The following is an 18,718-nucleotide window of genomic DNA, read 5'->3' on the forward strand; positions in this document are numbered from 1 at the left end:
TTCTCTCAGCGTCTACACAGAAAATGCAATTCTTCTGTCAAAGAAAGGTAATTAATGAACCTGCCCTAGCCATCCATCGCCCCTCTCAGGATGCTGGCCACCAGCATGCTCCAGCCTGCACAGTGAGGTGGGAGACAGTGCTGCAGCCCCACATGGGCGTCAGTCACACACAGCACCCTCACAGCGAGGAAGAGCAGAGCATATCAGATGTATCATTAAAACATGGTCCAGGGTGGGACACATCCCTTGGCTTGGCCTGGCTATGGTCTGTGGTCCTCAGATCCAAATCCCTCCTTCTCACTGCCCCGTACCACCATGACCTTTCCATGTGCACCACAACCAGCAATACATTTTGTCAGAGCAGAATAAACCAGAATGTTTCAAATTCTGGTCTGGATGATTTTCATCGATATGCAGGGGGCACATGGGGCTTGGTCGCATGGCGATCTCCTCCCCACCGCCATATTTAGCAGACTTAATCGGTGATGCTTACCTAGGTGGGGTGTTTATCTTATTCCCTTCCCCTATGGAGGAAAAAGAGAGTCTGCTTTTACGTACTTTAAGAATTTTTTAATCCCATTTTAAAGCTGATTTAATTTTTATCATTATTTTCCCATCATTCTCACTGCTCCCCTCCACGGATCACCTTCCACTGAGCAAAGCTGACAGTTCCCCACAGCAGCAAGCCACATTGACGGCCATCATCTCATTCATATGCACACTCAGAGCACTACAAATGTGCTCAAATATCATTCCTCCCCCAGGGCAATGTTTTTTTCTCCAGAATATCTACATTGCTAGCTGCAAAAATTTCTCCTTCTAATTAACTTACAGGTTCCAAATATCACCAGCTGGAACCACAGCGCAAAGCCTGGGCACTGAACATAGGGGAACCCAGCTGAAGGATGAAGGTCTTTGCTATCCTTTCTTTGCTTTGGTGCTTTTTTTTTGTTTTCCCTTTCATTTAAGAGCCAGCAAGTTGAAAACTACTGAACCCTTTATCGACACATGAATGGACAACGAATAACCCATGAACTGAATGGATTGAAACTATGCACAGAACCCTTAACTGATATTTTTGCTGGCCGTGTCACATCACGTTATATTTCTGACGTGTCATGTTTATGCCTGAGTCACAGTGCATCCTGATGGAAGAACAAAGCACAGTGAGATGCAACAGGACATACCAGTGAGGTCAAAAACCCCATCTGACTGTTGATTGACTGCCCACCACTAATTTGGATTTAGTTAATTCCTTCTAAAAGACAAGAACAAAGTTCAGAGAAGGTTAAAGGGCACATGCAGAGTTTAATAATCTATTAAGAGAATAACCTGCCATATATGACTATGCAATAAACTGAGAGAATTTGCCAGAAACACTTCACTCTGCAAACATTATTTACAGCAAATCTTGATTCATTACACTCTCTGCATACAGAGAGAAGGGCAGTGTTTCTCTAACAAGAAGGCTCCAAGATGTGAGCTGAGTAGTTCTAAGGTAAAAAACAAACCCTAAGCAGCAGCCAAATGAGAAAATTAAGTTTATCATGTTTTCAAGTTTTGTTGATGAAAACTTTTTACTGTAGGGGCTGAATTCAGGCAGGCTGGGAAACAAAACCTGCCGTCTAACAACAGCAGGGAAACAAAGAAGTCATTTTAACCTTAAAGCCTTAAAAACCATAAAGATCAACTCATTAAACAATCTCTGCCTTTCAACTTCTGCTTTTCAATGGATAGTTTTTGCTTTTATTGGATTTTTTTATTTAATGCAGCCAACAAGGCTGATCTTCATTTTTATTTAAAACCGAAGGCAATTATCAGACAGACGTGGTGCTGACCCTGAGAAGAAAGTCCCCAGACTTCAACTCTTCTGCCCATGCCTGATGTACAGGCAAAGGTTTATTCCTTCCACTGCTTCTGCATTAACACAAAAGAGATGTGCTGCACTGGCAGCCTCACCATCCTCCTGGAGAGAGAACTGGGACTCTGGGATCCTAAATCAGTCTCATGCAGAAGCTTGAAAAGAACAGGTTTGCATTCCTTACAGCAGTGAGGGAGACCCTGGTGTTGAGGATGGTGTGATTTGTCATGATGATCTTAACCTAGCACCACTTCAAGAAATAAACTAGTTACTGTCTTTTAAGGCCATTCATACTTTGCCCAAATAAGGCTTCAAGAAAGTTACAACTGAAGTTCTTTTGGCTTGGAATACTGTTTTTGCTGCCTAAATAAGCCCACAGAAGACTTAACCAGTGAAAGAATGACACCAGCAAAGTTCTCCTTGTGTTATACCAATATGTGCATACTTTGGACCAGGACAGCAACATCGTGAATGAATGAAACAAGGTACAGCATTAAAAAATCTCCATTTTCCTACAGTAACAGAAGGCTCAGTAGGTGCTCCTGCAAAAACAGTCATGCTGTCATAGTATCTTACTACCATGGGTATGCAGAGAGAAGCAGTTGGTAAAGAACTTATGGGAGCATGACAGGAAAAAAAAAGGGGTGACTGACAAATCCCAAGATAGCCACAATCATGCTCTTCAGACCAGTTATATGGTAATACAAGAAAATCAGAAGCAAAGCAAAGGGAAACCAAATTTTGCTCAACCTACTCTAGAACCATCCCGTGGTTTTGATGAAATTTTTCTGTGACTGGGAAGACTTTTTTAGAAAACAACTTGTGTGCAGCATTTCGGCATCAAAAATATGCAATGCAGCTTCAAAAGCACACTGAAGTTCAGAATCCCTTCAGGTTTCCTTGCCTTGCACTTGTTACCTTGATGCATCCAAAAATCATTCTAGAAAACACTGGCTGTGTATAAAAGCACGTCCCAGAACTGTCTATTTGTAGCTAATATTCCCTTCAATCCTGCTACAGATTTTTCATCTGGAGTAGTACAGTCCTTGTATTATATTAGGTGGACCACTGGCAGCTATGTTCCTCCATCTAGCAGTCCTTGGGACTGCTGCAATCCCATGCAGCACCTCACAGCATCACAACTGTGATTCAAAAGCATAAAGCAAAACCACCTGATTGCCTCTCCCCCTGAAGTAAATCTTGCCCTTGAGACAACTCCCATGGGAAGGATTGTTCTGCTATAGGATCTTGCAGACCACAGAAAATCAGTGGGTTGACATATGAAATGGAGGGGTTTCATTTTTGCGAGATGTGCTTTTTAAACGTATTTATCCTAGTCCATGTGACTGAAACAGGAAGATGTATCAGGGTGACACTAGAAAAATCCTTAAATTTGCAAATTTTGGCACCAAGTTTTCATAAACCCTCTCCCCATCCTCAGGAACTATATAACAGGCACTCGGGCAGCAGATTTATAGCCTCCTATTGAAGCCCTCCAGCCATCCATCTAAAGAATCAATTCCTGCTCCTTCCAAAGAGCAATGCAACCAAAGACGGCCCAAACACACCTCTTTGAAAACACAATCACAAATTCAGAGCATACAGAAGGTACCCTCACCATTAACATAGTTATGAAATTGGGAAGCTGCATCAATCTTAAGCAACATATTTTGCCTCCGTTCATGCTGTTCTGAAACAACACAAGGACTGTGAGATGATTTTCTTACTGAGTAGCACCATACTTGGAGTAATACATTACTGGTGGGACTCCCCTGATGATGTATTACACTAATGCATCATTAGGATGATGTTTCACACTGATGATATATTGCAGTGCAACATAATGAGAGCAATAGCTCACTGGGTGCATAATCCTGCCAGGAGCTGTGTGCCTGCAGCTCTCCGACTTCATTTGTAGTTCAGGGTGTCCAGAAGCTTAGATGGATTAGATCCTCAGATACACACATCTTAAAGGATGGCAAGAGTCACAAAAATGCCAGCATACAGGTGGGTGCAGTTAATTACAGGCTTCAATGTACAGTATGCTAATATCAAGATGTACTTTGGCATCGCATTTTAACACCTGTGCAAAGCATCTTCTTCAAACGAAGAAGTGGCTGTAAGCAGAGCTGCTGAAGCTCCTTATTCTTATGCTTCCCTGCAGTAGCCATCATAGCAGACTCTGGGTGCTTACAGCCTGATAAAAATACCTAGTTTACATTTTCCATGCCAGATGTCTGTTAGAAGGAGGAGGAAGACTGGAGAAAGGGAGTGGTTGCTTGTTTTTAATCAATAAATTCAGTGAAAGCAGTTCTGTTCAGCTATTTTTATGACCCAGACTAAGAAAAAAAATAGGTAGTTTTGCCAACAATGAAAGATTCTGGTGACCTTTTTTCTGACCTTTTTTAACAAACAGAGCTATTTGATCTGTATGAAATTCCAAGAAGACCTTTGCAGTACAGTCAGTGTCACTGACAAGAAGGCAACATTTTAAGATTTGTGAACTCTTTACCGTGAAATCATATATAATGTTCAAAAAGAGGGCAAACTGGTAAATAAACAAGGAAGGAACAAGCCAATTTGAATAATAAAAGCACTTCTTCAGTCTCTCACAGAAACATTAACATTTACAATTGAACCACAACTTCATTATTTATTTAGTTTTTGCTTCAATACCTTTGGGGTTCTCGAATAAGTCTAAATGTGCATGCACACACTCACAAACATAACATGGATCCTGCATGCAATTTCCATCTTTCTGTATTTGTTTAGTTCTGTAAAACACAACAGTATTTTAGACAACCAGCTAATGCGCTCTGCACCTTCATCTTCAGGTTCTCCAAAATGGATAGACCAGACTCCTCTCCAGGGAACATCAGCCTCTGTGGTCACAGATTTTAAAAACGTAGCTTTCATACCTTTCTTCTGACATCTATAATTGAGAAACCACAGGGTAACTTGTGAACTGGAAAAGAGTATAGACACCTCAACTAGCTAAATGATGAGTTAATATCTCTTTCTTTCCCTTTTTTTACCCCCTCCTGTGTAGCCTTTCAGATTGCCTGAGCTATAGGGCTCTGCCTTGTAGATGCTATCTCTAGCCAGTAGAGCAGGGGTTGGAAATACACAACAAAGAGCTGATCTTTCCAAGATCTGTCTGCACCAGAAAAAGTAAAAAAAAACCCAAAACAAAAAAAACCCAACACCCAAATCCACCCAAACAAAAACCAAACAACCCCCCTTACACCCCCTCCACTTTTAGGGGACCACTTCTGATCAGCCCTCCAGCACATCCTGCAATAAATTAAATTCTCAGAAGGTAATGCCAGCTGGCACAAACCCCACTTCGTAGTTTGTGGCATGCTGTCCCCAAGCTTGGGGATGGCAATGAAAACTCACCTCTTAAACAGGCTACAAGATAACAACCAAAAAAAAAAGACCAGAATGACTTCATGTATTTCCCCCACCAGTAGCCCATGCAAGGGCCAACCACGTCCTGGCCATAAATTCTCTGGCACGAGAGCATTATACCAAAGGAAAGGAATGCCTTTCCATCTGTGTATTTCCCCTCAGGCACTCACTTGATAATGAAACCAGTTAAGGTCTTTGGGTTCACAATGTTATTATAGTCGGATAATATTTTGTTTGCAGCCGAGCCTGAAGAACTCCTAAGTAGTGCAGTACAGGCACCTGTTAAGTCACGGTGTTCCTTCTCTAAGTGGACAAATCTGTTTTAGCCATCTCCCGAGATTTTCCCCTCACAGTTAATTACAAAGCGATGACTGTACTCATTTCCTGATCTTAGAGGGAATCTATAACAAATGTCTGCCACGGGTGAAGGCTGTTCCCTCCGTCCCTCAGAAACACCAGCAATCCTTCTAGCAGCCCTGGCTGCCCTCCTTCAACCTTTTCCCCCAGTCATCCCAGACCTTCTGCTGCAACACAAACACTGCACAGAAAATTATAACCTTTCACTAGGGAAGAAACTACATGGGCTGACTGAGACCAACATTTTCTAAAATAATTGAACAATGCACCTCCTGAACACAAAAATACTGGCACAGGCGCCCAGACCAAGGTCCTTCTGCAAAGACCTACAGTGAACACCGAGATGGACAGACGCAATCCTGTCAGTGATGTTCACACAGAGAGCCATCCAGCAAGGCAGCAGGATTTTATTCAATTCCTACACAGGCATACACAACTACAAAGACGAACACATCATTCCCAACAACTTGGGGAGCAATTTTGTTTAAAGTGATTAACAGGTTCACAAAAAAATTTGCCCCTTGTTGGATTTGAAACTCATTGGAGCCACTTTCACCCTGTGACATCTATTCTAGTATACAATTTTGGTCCAAAGTATTGTTGTGTCTTGTAAAATCCAAGATATTCTGAAATCAGGTCAGGCACAATAAGCATTCTGGGGAAAAAATAAGGGAAAAGTAGTCCATCCTAAGAAGAAGTGATACTTCACTGTGACAGCAACCTTTCTTCATGCTCCTCCTAGCAGGCTGATGTCTGATCCTGGGCACAAATCCTTGGAAATAGGTCTCTCTGACCTCAGAGACATACGTTAGGTCAATGGTTCCCAACTTTCCGGACCGATAGCCAATTGAAAAGGATCAGCATTTTTTGCAAATCGTCACACACGCTTACCATCAACCTTGCAATTGGAAGCTCGAAGGTGATGTGACTCAGTAGCGTGGCTCCAATGCCTTCTTCATTACCCTTGTGGGATGACCAGTGCTCAGCAAACACAGGTGAAGAGCACCCCTTGGCTGGAGTCATCTCAGAGAAACTTAGAAATGGAATTTGTTCACTGGCTCCCACGTTTTCACAAGTTGTTTCAAACCATATCCCAGGAGCCAGCTCTTGTATCATCATCCAGGCATGAGCCCTATCACAGACTGTGGTCCCCCTTTTCTTGGGTGCCAAGAACCAGCCTAACCTTCTAAGAAACCACTTCTGAATCCCTCTAACTGCAAACGCATCTCACTGAAGATGCCACCCTTCCACTTTGAGGATAAATACAAAGCAATTCCTTCAGCAAGGAAGGAGGGAGCAGAAACATTTTCTGTAATTAAATGTATGGAATTAAAGCACAGAAGCACCCAAACACCACGTAAATCGATTAAATAAAGCCAGACACAATCAGACAACTTGCAGGGACAAAAAAGTAAAGAAAAACATTAAAGGAAGGGCTCCTGGGTGATGGGCAGATGGACTCTGACTTGCATCTCAGGTAAGGAAAGGGACTTCGGGCATTGGATTCCTTCTGGGATATAGCTCCAGTTTGCCAGCCTCAAACAACAGATCTGACCCCAAAATTACTCTTTTCCTCCAAAGAGAAGAAATCTGCTAGACACCAAAATGTGCTCAGTACCTCTGATGAGAAAGGAGAGGCACCAGCTCCAGAGTCCTTGCAGCTGTTGGAGAGCAGCTTTAACAATTTTATTAACACCCTCTGAAACACTATTACTTCCCCCCCCCGCCCAAAAAGAGACAACGTTTACCAAACAGGGCCGCACACTCATTATCACTTCATTGCTTTCTTACTGGAACTATAACTGTGGAGTATTCTGGGCAGTCAAAGAAATTTCATGGGTGCAACTGATTAAAAAATGGATTACCAAACAACATCTCAGGAGAAAAAAAATGCACATATCTCACTCTGGGTTTAGTGTTAATGCTCTTCCTTTGCACACTTCATTAGGTTTTTTAATTCCGGGTTGTTCATTGTATAAAATTCTCAGTACTATTAGAAACCCCTGGCACTCAGGCAGAGTGCTTCAGAATGATGACAAAGGTTTGGCAGAAACCCCATTTGAACCGCCCACGTCAGTGACTCTCCATAACCTTGCACTAGTGTTGGACTGCCTCAATTAGGCTTCGCTTTAGCTATGGAAGGTTCCAGCTTCATCTTGGACAAGAAGGTAAAAAATTCTTTGGTTATTAAAAGAAGTGAAATGGGGAATATATCCGAAACAATACTTTGGTACTCATGGAATAAAACTGGGCATCTTCTGTGACTTGTGCTATATGCTTTAATTCACTTTCCCAAATAATTTACAATGATTCTCATTTTTTACTACAAGTAAATACCATTACCTATTTAAAAATCAAAGCTATTGCAACATGTTTTCATCGAGTTTGTGTGAGTAATTACATATTAAAATGGCAAACATCCCTTCCAATAATACCCTGGCAGAGCTCACTTCTTGTGCAAGTAATAAAAGTGAAAGAGAGCAAACTGTGCTTCAAGATGTTTGGCTGCTCTGCCATGAGGCAGCTGATGCATTCCAAATGTCTGTCAGGTCACTTTGCAACACCAACTACTGCTAATCAATAGTGAAATCTTTCTCTCTCTGGCTTAAATATATTTCTGGTTTCATTAAACAGAAGAAAATTGCAAATTAGTTGCCACACCATGCAGCTTGGAGAAACACGCTATCATCCTGACTGGGTAAGCGTTCAGACGATGCAGTTAAGTTACAATACTTAATCGACTGTCGATCATGCACATAGGTTTTGTGAAATGCACTGCAGTGTCTTATTGCTGGTCTTCACAAGAGCCAGGTCAGCCTCCACAGGCTGTCTTGTTTCTAAGCATCCAAGCATTTTTTTTTTAAAGCCCCAAACTCAGCTTTCCCTTTCTAGGATGCGAACCTTTCTTCACCTCCTTCACTTGGCCCAGAAGTCATGTCCTTTTCTCTTACTCTTCATATATCTTCCTTTTTTTGATTCCAAGCTACTTGGAACAGAGATCATATCCGTCTTTGTTTGAAGACTCTATAGCAGTCTGCATGTTGCAATGGTACCATAAATAAAAAGTAATAAAAATGTTAGGAAAGTCTTTAGAAAAGTACACGTTATTTTTACTATTACTCATGCTGTTGCTATTTAAGAAACAATACCAGGAAGATCTAGGACTTGAGGGAGACTTATAACAATTTTTGTAAGAATACACTTTTGAAACTATGATGTTACTGACAGCAAAGCATTTTGCAAGGTGTACAGGTTCTCCTGCTGCTTTTTTGAGTGCTTCTAACAGATGTTCAATTTCAAGTGGTCTGCAGATACCAGTAGGCTGATGGTTGTGCAGGAATAGGAGCAGCAGATGTGCCCTGCATTATGTTTTGCTATTCCCTTTATGAATCGACATGTCACCCTGTGGGTTTATAGCCAGTTAATTTTGTAATGACATCACTATTTCTGTACTTTTAATGATCCTCGCAGGATTTAATTTCTCAAATAACAGAACTCTTGATCCTGGAATTGCTATGCGAAAGTAATATATAATAAACAGATTTCTTTACATGATACAATTCCACTTCCCACCAAATGCCTTTGCTGATAGCTTTTAGGTAGTGCTGGTATGCACGTGGATTCTTCCAAAGACCGCAGATTTACAATGTGGACTCGTTTCAGGGCTCTAGAAGAACGCCTGTGCATTCCTCTACAGGATCATTACCCTCGAACAAGTATCACTCAGTGGCCGGAAGGAATGAGGATAAGAAGGGAATAAGGATAGAAAGAATGGGGACTTTCTTTGGCTCTGCTGTAGAAGGGTAGGTATTTCCCCTGTCAGATGCTGTGTTCCATGGTGGTCACGCCACCCAACTGAAATCAGGGTGCACAGGAAATTGCGTTGCATTTTCCACTGACAGGGACTGATTGTGAGGAGAGCACTCCAGCTTTTGGTTTGGATGCTTGCAATCCTAAAAAGGAGCCAAGTTTTTTCTCCCTCAAATACAGTTGCAGAGGTTGTTAGAGCCCAGAGGTTTTTGGGCAGAACCTCTGGTAACAGCTGCAGGCTGCACAGAGCAGCCATAGGACACCTTTCTTCCCTGGAGTATTCAGTACTGGTAAATAACGTCTTTCTTCTTATTTTTAAATACAGAGAGGAAAAAGTGATGCTATTACAGCTGTATTTAAAGGATTTTTGGCATTTCCTTCATTGAAACTAACTTTTAGGTATTAAAAAAAATTGAGTGGAAAAAACATCATGGGTTGTAAAAGTTTCTAGTTAGGTATGTGGTATTATGAAGCCTTAAAATACACCTGAAAACGTTTAACTTTCAGAAATGAGAAGTGCATAAGCATACACTTTGCCCCCCCATGTTATCTCAGAAATTATATTCCCCACATTACTGCAAATATCAAAGTACATCTTTAGTAAAAGACAGCTTTGAAAAGCATCTTAGGTCTTAAATTTAAGGAGAGAGTGCTATCTGCTCTTACTGATTTAGCTGAGAGATCAAGGCCTTAATTTCTAAGAATCAACTACATAATTTTTGCACACATACAGGAAAAAATGATCTCCAGTTGTGACCACAGGCAGAGTCTTCACAGGGCTCACTGTGGTCATGCTGGGGTCTGAATCCACCCCTAGAAAGGATGAGGAAATCCATCCTAAAAGGATGAGGTAAGTATTCTTCTGAGTTTTCCACAGTATTTCTGGGGTTTTTTCTGCCCATCTTAATTTCTTGCAGTTCACATTTCTTTAAAAAAGTTGATTATCAGCCTTAGTCCAAGTCTTAGATTGAAACATACGAAGCTCAGGAAAGCTAATGCTGAGGTTAAATCAAATTTGACTGGCCTTCAACACTGAAAAACATCAAAGACAAAGCTCTGCCTGGAGGTCCACACCTATTAAGTGCATTAATTACCTGACTTCCATCTTAACTGAAGCTGTAAGCAAGTGTGTTGTCTAGTGGCCCATGGATATCTCAGAGTGCTCTGAAAGCAGAAGTGCATTCCCCAGAGACATGGCACATCACAAGCCTCCAGATCCACCTCTCCTCTTCTGCTCTAGCCTCCCAAGAAATCCTGAACCAAACTCTTCCACTACCTGAACTCAGCATTTCTGCCCCAGATGCTCCCAGCAACCATGACTTTCAGCCCCTCTCCCAAATACCTTGAACTACAGGATGAAAATCATGCTCAAAAACCTCTTGCTCCTCTGGCATAACTGAAGTACTTACACCTGTGAAGTATGTTTTTGGAGGCACCTAAACATCCTTGGGGGCTTTCCTGAGAAGTAAGGACCAGCATAAAACTGCAGAGCTAAGCCAAGGGTGCATTGCCTTTGTCCAGCCTTCCCCAATATGGAGGCATGGCCACACAGGGACTTCCAGTGCATCTCCAGCACTTCCCCTCCTTCAAAACCTGAACTCCTGGCCAAAACACACACCTTGCTACCAATACACTTTCCCTGACTCAGACCATGAAGAATCAAACACACAGGGAAGGTGCTGGGCATGTTGCTCACTGCACAGCCTCAGGGTACTCAGACACAGCCATCAGGAGCTCAGCAGCCCAACCCTGGTGACACCCACTATATTTAGGGTATGACTACTTTCTAAAAATGCATTATCTAGACAAAACAGTTGAGTATCTTAGGGATGCAGGTTCTGGTTTTCCGAATATTTCTGATATTTACTCTGACATTTCCTCTGAGTGCGTGTGGTGTTTTGAAAGGAAAAGAGTTTTCTGTTGCTTAAGGCCAGTTCTTCCTGTTTGTTAGTTTATACCAAACCTAAGTTTTGATATGAATAAAACTGTTGCTTTAAGTCTGATTTCAAACATGTGGTAAAGGCAAATCTAACAATTTTATGAGATATAGTTACTTTTGTAGAGGGTGAGTCTGCCCTGGGGAATTTTCCCTGACTAGATTTATCACAAGTTTTTTGAACCAGATAATTTTGTTTGATAGCACATCTGGCAGCATCATAAAATCTTGACGTCCCAAGCTATTACACAGGAATTACTTTTGTAAATCATTTATGAATATTACTGATGTAGGCCTATTCTGGGCAGTAAGAAAGGAAATGGAGTGCTGAAGGACAAAGGAAGGGAAAAAGGATTCCCTGCCCTTTTGGGGCTCATCAGATAGGGTGGGTATTTATCATTTTAAATGGGAAACATGTTGTCATTGATACAGCTGAAAAGTCCACAGAACACAATTTGTTCCCCATATTCCCTAAATAGGCAAAAGGGGAAGATATTGTACCAGAGGAAAACCATACACTGATCTCTCGTGAAGAAAATCTGTCCCTGTCCTAATCTTAAATAAGACTTCCCAATTAAACACTACATATTGCTAAAACCATAATAAACACAAACTAACAACTCACGTAGACTAAAGAAGGAAAATCTTACCAAGGCCAGCACTGAAGCAAAACAAAAAGCCCATTTTAGATCACACACAAAAAAAGGTATTTACAAAATCCCCCCCAATCCACACAGTGACCTGCACAGCAACATGACTGAATGGAAACTCTCCACATAGTTAAAATGACATGATTAGATGCTAAACATACCACTTCAGACAGAAAGCTGGAAAATCAAAAGCTTATGTTTACTTTTAGTATCATAAATTATCACAGTATTAGCAATTTCAGAAGATTGCAGCTATTGACTTGTATTGGGAACACATTGAAATAACTTTGGGTGCTGCCACCTTGCCAAACCCCAAAGCCTGGCATTACATTCCTTTTGAACATATAGTGGGTGCTTCATCTGTGATGGATGATCCGACACCAAACACACCATCACCGGGTGGAGGGGCAGCAGAGGAGTCACCCCGAATGAGCCAACAGTGGGGGATTAGAACAAGCCCTTCACTCTTCATTCCTGATGTCCCCAATACTGGGAGCTACTGGGTTTTATTTTTGTTGAGCCAGAGCAGAGGAAAAGGTCATTTGCAATATTCCACGGAAACATATTTCCAGCCTTAAGTAACAAGGCATTTTGTTGGGGAATTTCCTTGCTTTGGGGCCCATAAAGAGGGAAGGAGCAATTCTCTGACAGCTCCTATTTGGCTTCAAACGCCAGGCTCCTTCAGACTATGGCATGCACCGAGCCATTATGGAGCACATGCCAGTATTGCACCACACACTTTCCCCGCCAGAGAAGAAAATTTCTAAATTTGGCTTCCTCCCAGGAAGCAAATTCCTGTCCATACACACCCAGATTGATTTCTCACAGATGAGCATGCTGCCCACTAAAATCTGATGTGCACTGCATCCACAGGGTGCTGAGGACCCACCTCGGCAGGGCAGTGGTGTGGCAGGAATTGCCAGCTGCACCAAGTAGAGAGGAGCTCCTGGTTTATTTGAAAGTGGCAATACTGAAAAAAAAGCTCTAGCATGAAAAAGCAAGTTTAAATTTTCGGTAGTTTCAAATCCACTAAAATCTGAAGATGACAATGTAACATAGTTTTAATAATCGGAGCGTGGATGGTTTCAAGCTGCACAAAGAGCTCCACCAGGAAAAAATCCACAACATGACAAAAAGGAAGAAATGAAAAGAAATGGTGGTTTCCAGGGTCACAAATGGTATCTGCAGAGGATCATCTGGACATTGCTCCTCAGACTTGCCAGCGTGAGGCAACATTGGCTGGGGCTAAGAAATCTGAGATTCATGTTCTGTTTATCCCCCTCCTCCTGAATGCAAACACATGTTCTGTCTTTCCAATAAAGATGGACAACACATGCACCAAGTAGGTACATTGAAAGTCATCTGCTAATTGTAGATGTAAATGACCACACAGCAAGCTTTCCCAGGGAGACAAGACTGGGAAAATGGAGACGGCTACACTAAGATTAGAACGTATGAAAAAAACTCAACAACATAATCAAACAAGGTTGATTCATGTATTTTTTCCTAATTCAGTATAACTATTACACTACTTTAGACAATTCCAGAGAGCCAAAGAGTGATGAGGGTTGGGTTTTTTTTTCAGTCCATTACAGATAGCACTTGCCTCAGTAACTATGCCAATGGAAGAAAATCCATCATATACTAACCATACTCCAATCTCCAACAGGAATATTCCCCATTTTGTGAAGTAAAGTGAGATGTGGGAGTTCTTGACCTTCTAAGTAATTAAGGGAAACAGAGACATTCTTGTTTTTATTAGAGACACACTAAACTATTTGAAAATAATTTGAATAGCTGGAGAATTAGTGTATTTGCCTGCTCATGAGTAGTGCAGATAGTTTAGAGTTCTCTTGGGGGCAACACATCGTAATGAATATCTGCTATTCATATTTAATGCAATCTGCCAAAGAGTGCTTTTGGGAGGACTTTCTGTGTCAATATAATGATTAACAACAGGACTGGAAAAGTAAATGAATTCCTGCAACGGGTGGGGCTGGCAAAAATATCTTTCAGTACTATACCAGTTACACTGGATTTAACCGTACTTTTTTAATGACACCACTGGAAAATCCATTTCCCGGGGGGGGGGTGCGGTGTGGAAAGCAAGCAATCTTTAAGATGAAGTTCAAGTAGTAAATAATTGCATTAATGGAAGGAAAAACAATTCCAGCAAAAAACAATGCCCAAAACAACAATCTGCCTGTCCTGAGCATGTCTGAAACGCCTGATATGTAATACTGGCTACTAAATAAAATAATTAGCATTTACATAGCACAACCCAGAAATAATGTTGTAGGTACTTCTTTGTCTGCCTCTGAGTTCCTCAGTTGATTTTACTTTCCATACATTTTCTCATATTTCGAAGACTTACATAAAACAGAACATGAAGTCCTTTATTCTTTACAATACACTTTTAAAACACCCCAGACAGAAAAGAATGGAAAAGCTTGGCTAAAATACGAGTAACCTTAATATGGAATTTTCTCCATGGCATCCCAACAGTCCTCTAAATAACACACTCAGATTACTTTTTTCCAAGCAATCTGGATGAAGCAACCTTACTAAGTTTATATAAATTCCAGGACATGCTTGTATCAGACTGACTGCTCTTCCCTGTCCCCTTACCAAGCTACTCCTATTCCTCCCTTGCAATAAATGGAAGGGAGGACATCAAGGATTCAAAGGCTCATGTTGGCAGCCTGAGGACCAAGATGTGGGGCAGGGGTCAGAGGTAGAATATAGGATTGCTCCCATCGAATGCCATAGGCTACACAAATCACCTCATTCAAGCAGATGCTCAGTCCAAGCAGAAAGGGAACAATTGCCAAACAAAGTGTTTTATTATTTAGTGACTCCCACTGTGATTATTGTCCAGACCCTTTTTCAATTTGATCTAGGATACACTCAGGGATTCCTTTCATCACAGCATTAGCTCAGATTAAGCTTTTTCCTCCAGCTCACACCAACTGGTTTTGTTATGTAGCGGTCTCTACCCATGTTAAACTAATTCTGTAAATCTCATTCTGCTGAAGTGATGTTACAGGAACCAGCCTTGCAAAGATACTCTACAAACAAGCAGCAGGACTTCATCTTCCCCATGCTGAGATTTGCTTGTGAAACTGCAACATCGCTGTGTGCCTTGCAGTTCCATCAGCCATAACATAAAGGCAGCACTTTCCTCACCAGTTTTCAGCTCCCTGGATATACTACAGTAATCTGTACAGCTTTTACATACCTTCCTTCTCAAATTTCAGGTGGTGATTCACTTGGTTAGGGGTGTTTCTTGTAGTTTGGGGGTTTTCTAAGACTTAATTTTTATAACTAATCTTTTTCTATAAATTAAAATGTGCTGTTACAGCCACAACAGATGTTTGATAAAGAAGGTAAACTCTTCTAAAGCTGGTATCCTCATGTTGTGACAGCTGCCTCACTGATCTCTGGCAGCAGCATTAGGTCTCATGATGGCCAGATGGGTCCTGGCCCTTCTTCCAGGGCTGATGGAGAGCAATGTCACTCAGATACCAGAATTGCCTGTGTGACCACTACTCACCTGAACCTAAGGTGTTTTTACTTTAATAAAATGTCAAGTAATGATATTTGCCCGTATTTACTTACTCCTTCCCCAAATATTTCACAAGTGTTCCCTTATTTTCCTATTGCAAACATGTCTCTGCAGGACTTTTGCCCATTTCCCATAGCTGCTCCCAGTCTGGCAAAGAACTGAACTCTCTTGGTCTGGTGCATGACCCAAAAAGCTCTCTTGGTCTGGTGCATGACAGACTGGTGCATGACCCAAAAAGCACAAGAATGTCCCCAGTTTTGCCTTCTCTCACCATTTCTAAATGAGCTAAGCAGTAATCTCCTGAAACCGTCTCTGCTGTGTAGAAGAAATTCCTCATTCATTAATGTGGCCAGGGAAGCCTGCACGCCACCTGATCTCAGGAGTGAAGATGTCTGCTCTGTGCTCCACGGGGTAATACAGCTGTAGGTAAATCAATCGGACTTCACAAAAGTAACGATCTTCTTGACCGTGGTCTCGTTCGGTGCTAATGCATCGTTCACATACCCATAAAAGTGGGTTTTTTCATCTTCTGACCTCTCTAGCACTGCGACCAGACCTCCAATTATTAAGTATTTTGCACTATGTATCTCAGTATAAAAACAGAAGCCGAGTCACAGGTCACAGAGGCAACAGCATTATTAACATCAATGAAACTAAATCACTCCATCCTGAGCGTTTATGGTAAGCCCCTTGTGCTCATACAATTCATGTGTCTAAGATGTACTGTTGTCTGTTTAATGGGACTGGAGATACCTACCCCAACTGTAGATTAAGATAACTTAATGCAACTTGATATAAGGCTATTCTGCCATCATTAAAAGTTTAAAACCAAAACAGAACAAAATAACACAAGACACTAATACAAAAGCTCAAATGGCGCTAACTTTGAACAAAAGCTGTAGAATGGCATTGTTTTAAAAAGATTAAAGAGATCTTTATAACCTTCCTGTTATGTAAAATCATTTCTATTGGATTCTACACGCATGAAAAGAATCTGGAAGATAAATAGTACAATAGCTTTAAGCATGTAAAGAGCACTGATTTGGCCAAACTTTAATTTTTTCAGGTCTTTGCAAGAGAGTTCTACATTATTCCATCACACAGTATAAATTCTAACTTTAATAGAGCCAATCAATCATACTGACTTTGGCCTATGGGTGGCTTCATTGTGAAAACAAACAAATAAACAAACAAAATCTACAATGAAGAACAGAACCCTGAAATACAACCTAAAGCTCAACCTGCATGCTTCCAAGAACTTGTCTCTATAAATCCAGTGATAGAAACCTTAAGCTCCAGAATCAGAAGTCCACAGACAGAGTGTTGACACCACAGGCATGAAAACAAAGTAGTACAAACCAGAAGAGTCAACCTGCAGTGGACTGTGTCTTAAAAGAAATTCTCATTCAAGTCATCCTCTGTCCTATCTTGCCAACTTTAGCTGGTATTTGCAAACACTATTGCCCTGAGCTATGCACAACAGCTGCCAGGCTTTTGTGCTCAGTCAGAGAGCCAGTGCTGCAAAGCACCTCAACAAAAATACTGACCTGAAAATGCTGGGACCAGGGCATAAAGACACAAACCCCAAGATTCAGAAGTAGCCACTTATTTTGCATATTGACAGAAATTCATACTAAGCACTACTTTTCTGAGAGGCTGAGCACTGACTGGTTTATTAATCATTAATAATGCATCAGCAACACAGTCTTAACTCCACAGGAATAATTCATAGAAAAGAAAAACTCTGCATTGCTGCGCCATATAATTCTGATATTTACCAATGTATGCCTCAGAAAACATTCCCACTTACTAATAAAACTATTTCTTCAACAGGTGCGTATTCCTGAAGTAGTGCAGGATAAATTCAGAATGGTAACCTGATAATCAACCAGGATAATTTCTGACAGGACTGGAAAATTGAAGTTACTTGTAGACCTTCTGGCTGTTTTGTTTTTCATCTCCAGTAAAGATAAACACCCTGCAATAGAACAGGGCAAATAAATACCTGACCCAATTATACTTCTTCACATGTGTGACTGGATGAAAACTGTCCACACAAATGGAAAACAAACAAACAAACAAATAAAGAAACAAAACCCCCACCAGTATATGGTCTTGAATACTTCAAGACTGCCCAGCATTCCAGTATGTGTACGTGAGACGTGAAGCCACAATTAGTATCAAGCAGCACAAAACATACAACTTAACTCTTCAGAAGTATTGTCTTCACTGTGATTTCCCATTTAAGTTCGGAGCTGAAACTTTGTGAGATTTCTGTTGAAAGATGTATCAGGGACAAGCCTCCTTTTCCTTTAGTAGAAAGTGCATTGTTCCACACATGTGCTGTTCAGTCAAGACTTCTCATATCCAACAGCCACAGTAATGTATTTAGACAAGCACCTTCAACAACAAACTGATCTGCAAAGCTGTATACATCTGGGTTTCCTGGGTGATAAATACATTAGTCACCCACTGCAAAGACCTCCAGAGAGGTATCATGTCTAAGTGATCCCACTTAAAAAGTTTATACCTGGGACAGCTTTGTTTGGAGCCACTTAAACATACATAAAACTAAGACCAAGCAGAAAGCATGCTTGTCATAAGGCAATGAAAAAGCCTTGCCCAGCTAATATCCTCAGCAGTGCCGCATGTAGAACTGTCCCGGTTTCAGCTGGGAGAATTAATTTTCTTCCTAGAAGCAGGTAGAGAGCTGTGGGTTTGGAATTGAGTATGAGAATAATGTTGATAGCAACAACTAAAGCATCACTGTGTTAAGTAGTGTTTACTGTAAGTCAAGGGCTTTTTAGTTTTCCATGCTCTGCCACTGAGGAGGTGCACAAGGAGCTGGGAGGGAGCACAGCCAGGACAGCTAACCCGAACTGGCCCAAGGGATATTCCATGAGGTAAAGTGCCATCCCCAGTATATAAACTGGGGGGAGTTGGCCAGGAGCTGCCAATGGCTGCTCATGGACTGGCTGGGCATCTGTCAGCAGGTGGTGAGCAACTGCAGTGAGCATCTCTTGTCTCTCCTGGGTTTTACTTCTCTCTCTCTTTTTGTTGTCTCCCTTTCCATTACAATTATTCTTATATTTTATTTCAATTATTAACTTGTTGTTATCTCAAACCAT

General features: G+C 41.3%; 1 protein-coding gene across 7 annotated transcripts in view; it reads right to left on the reverse strand.

Annotated features, from left to right (window-relative positions):
• RARB (retinoic acid receptor beta) overlaps positions 1–18,718 on the reverse strand; it is a 324,309-nt gene that overhangs the window by 174,379 nt on the left and 131,212 nt on the right. The window lies entirely within an intron of this gene.

Source organism: Corvus hawaiiensis, chromosome 1 (genome assembly GCF_020740725.1).
Source record: "Corvus hawaiiensis isolate bCorHaw1 chromosome 1, bCorHaw1.pri.cur, whole genome shotgun sequence".
Classification (NCBI taxonomy): domain Eukaryota; kingdom Metazoa; phylum Chordata; class Aves; order Passeriformes; family Corvidae; genus Corvus; species Corvus hawaiiensis.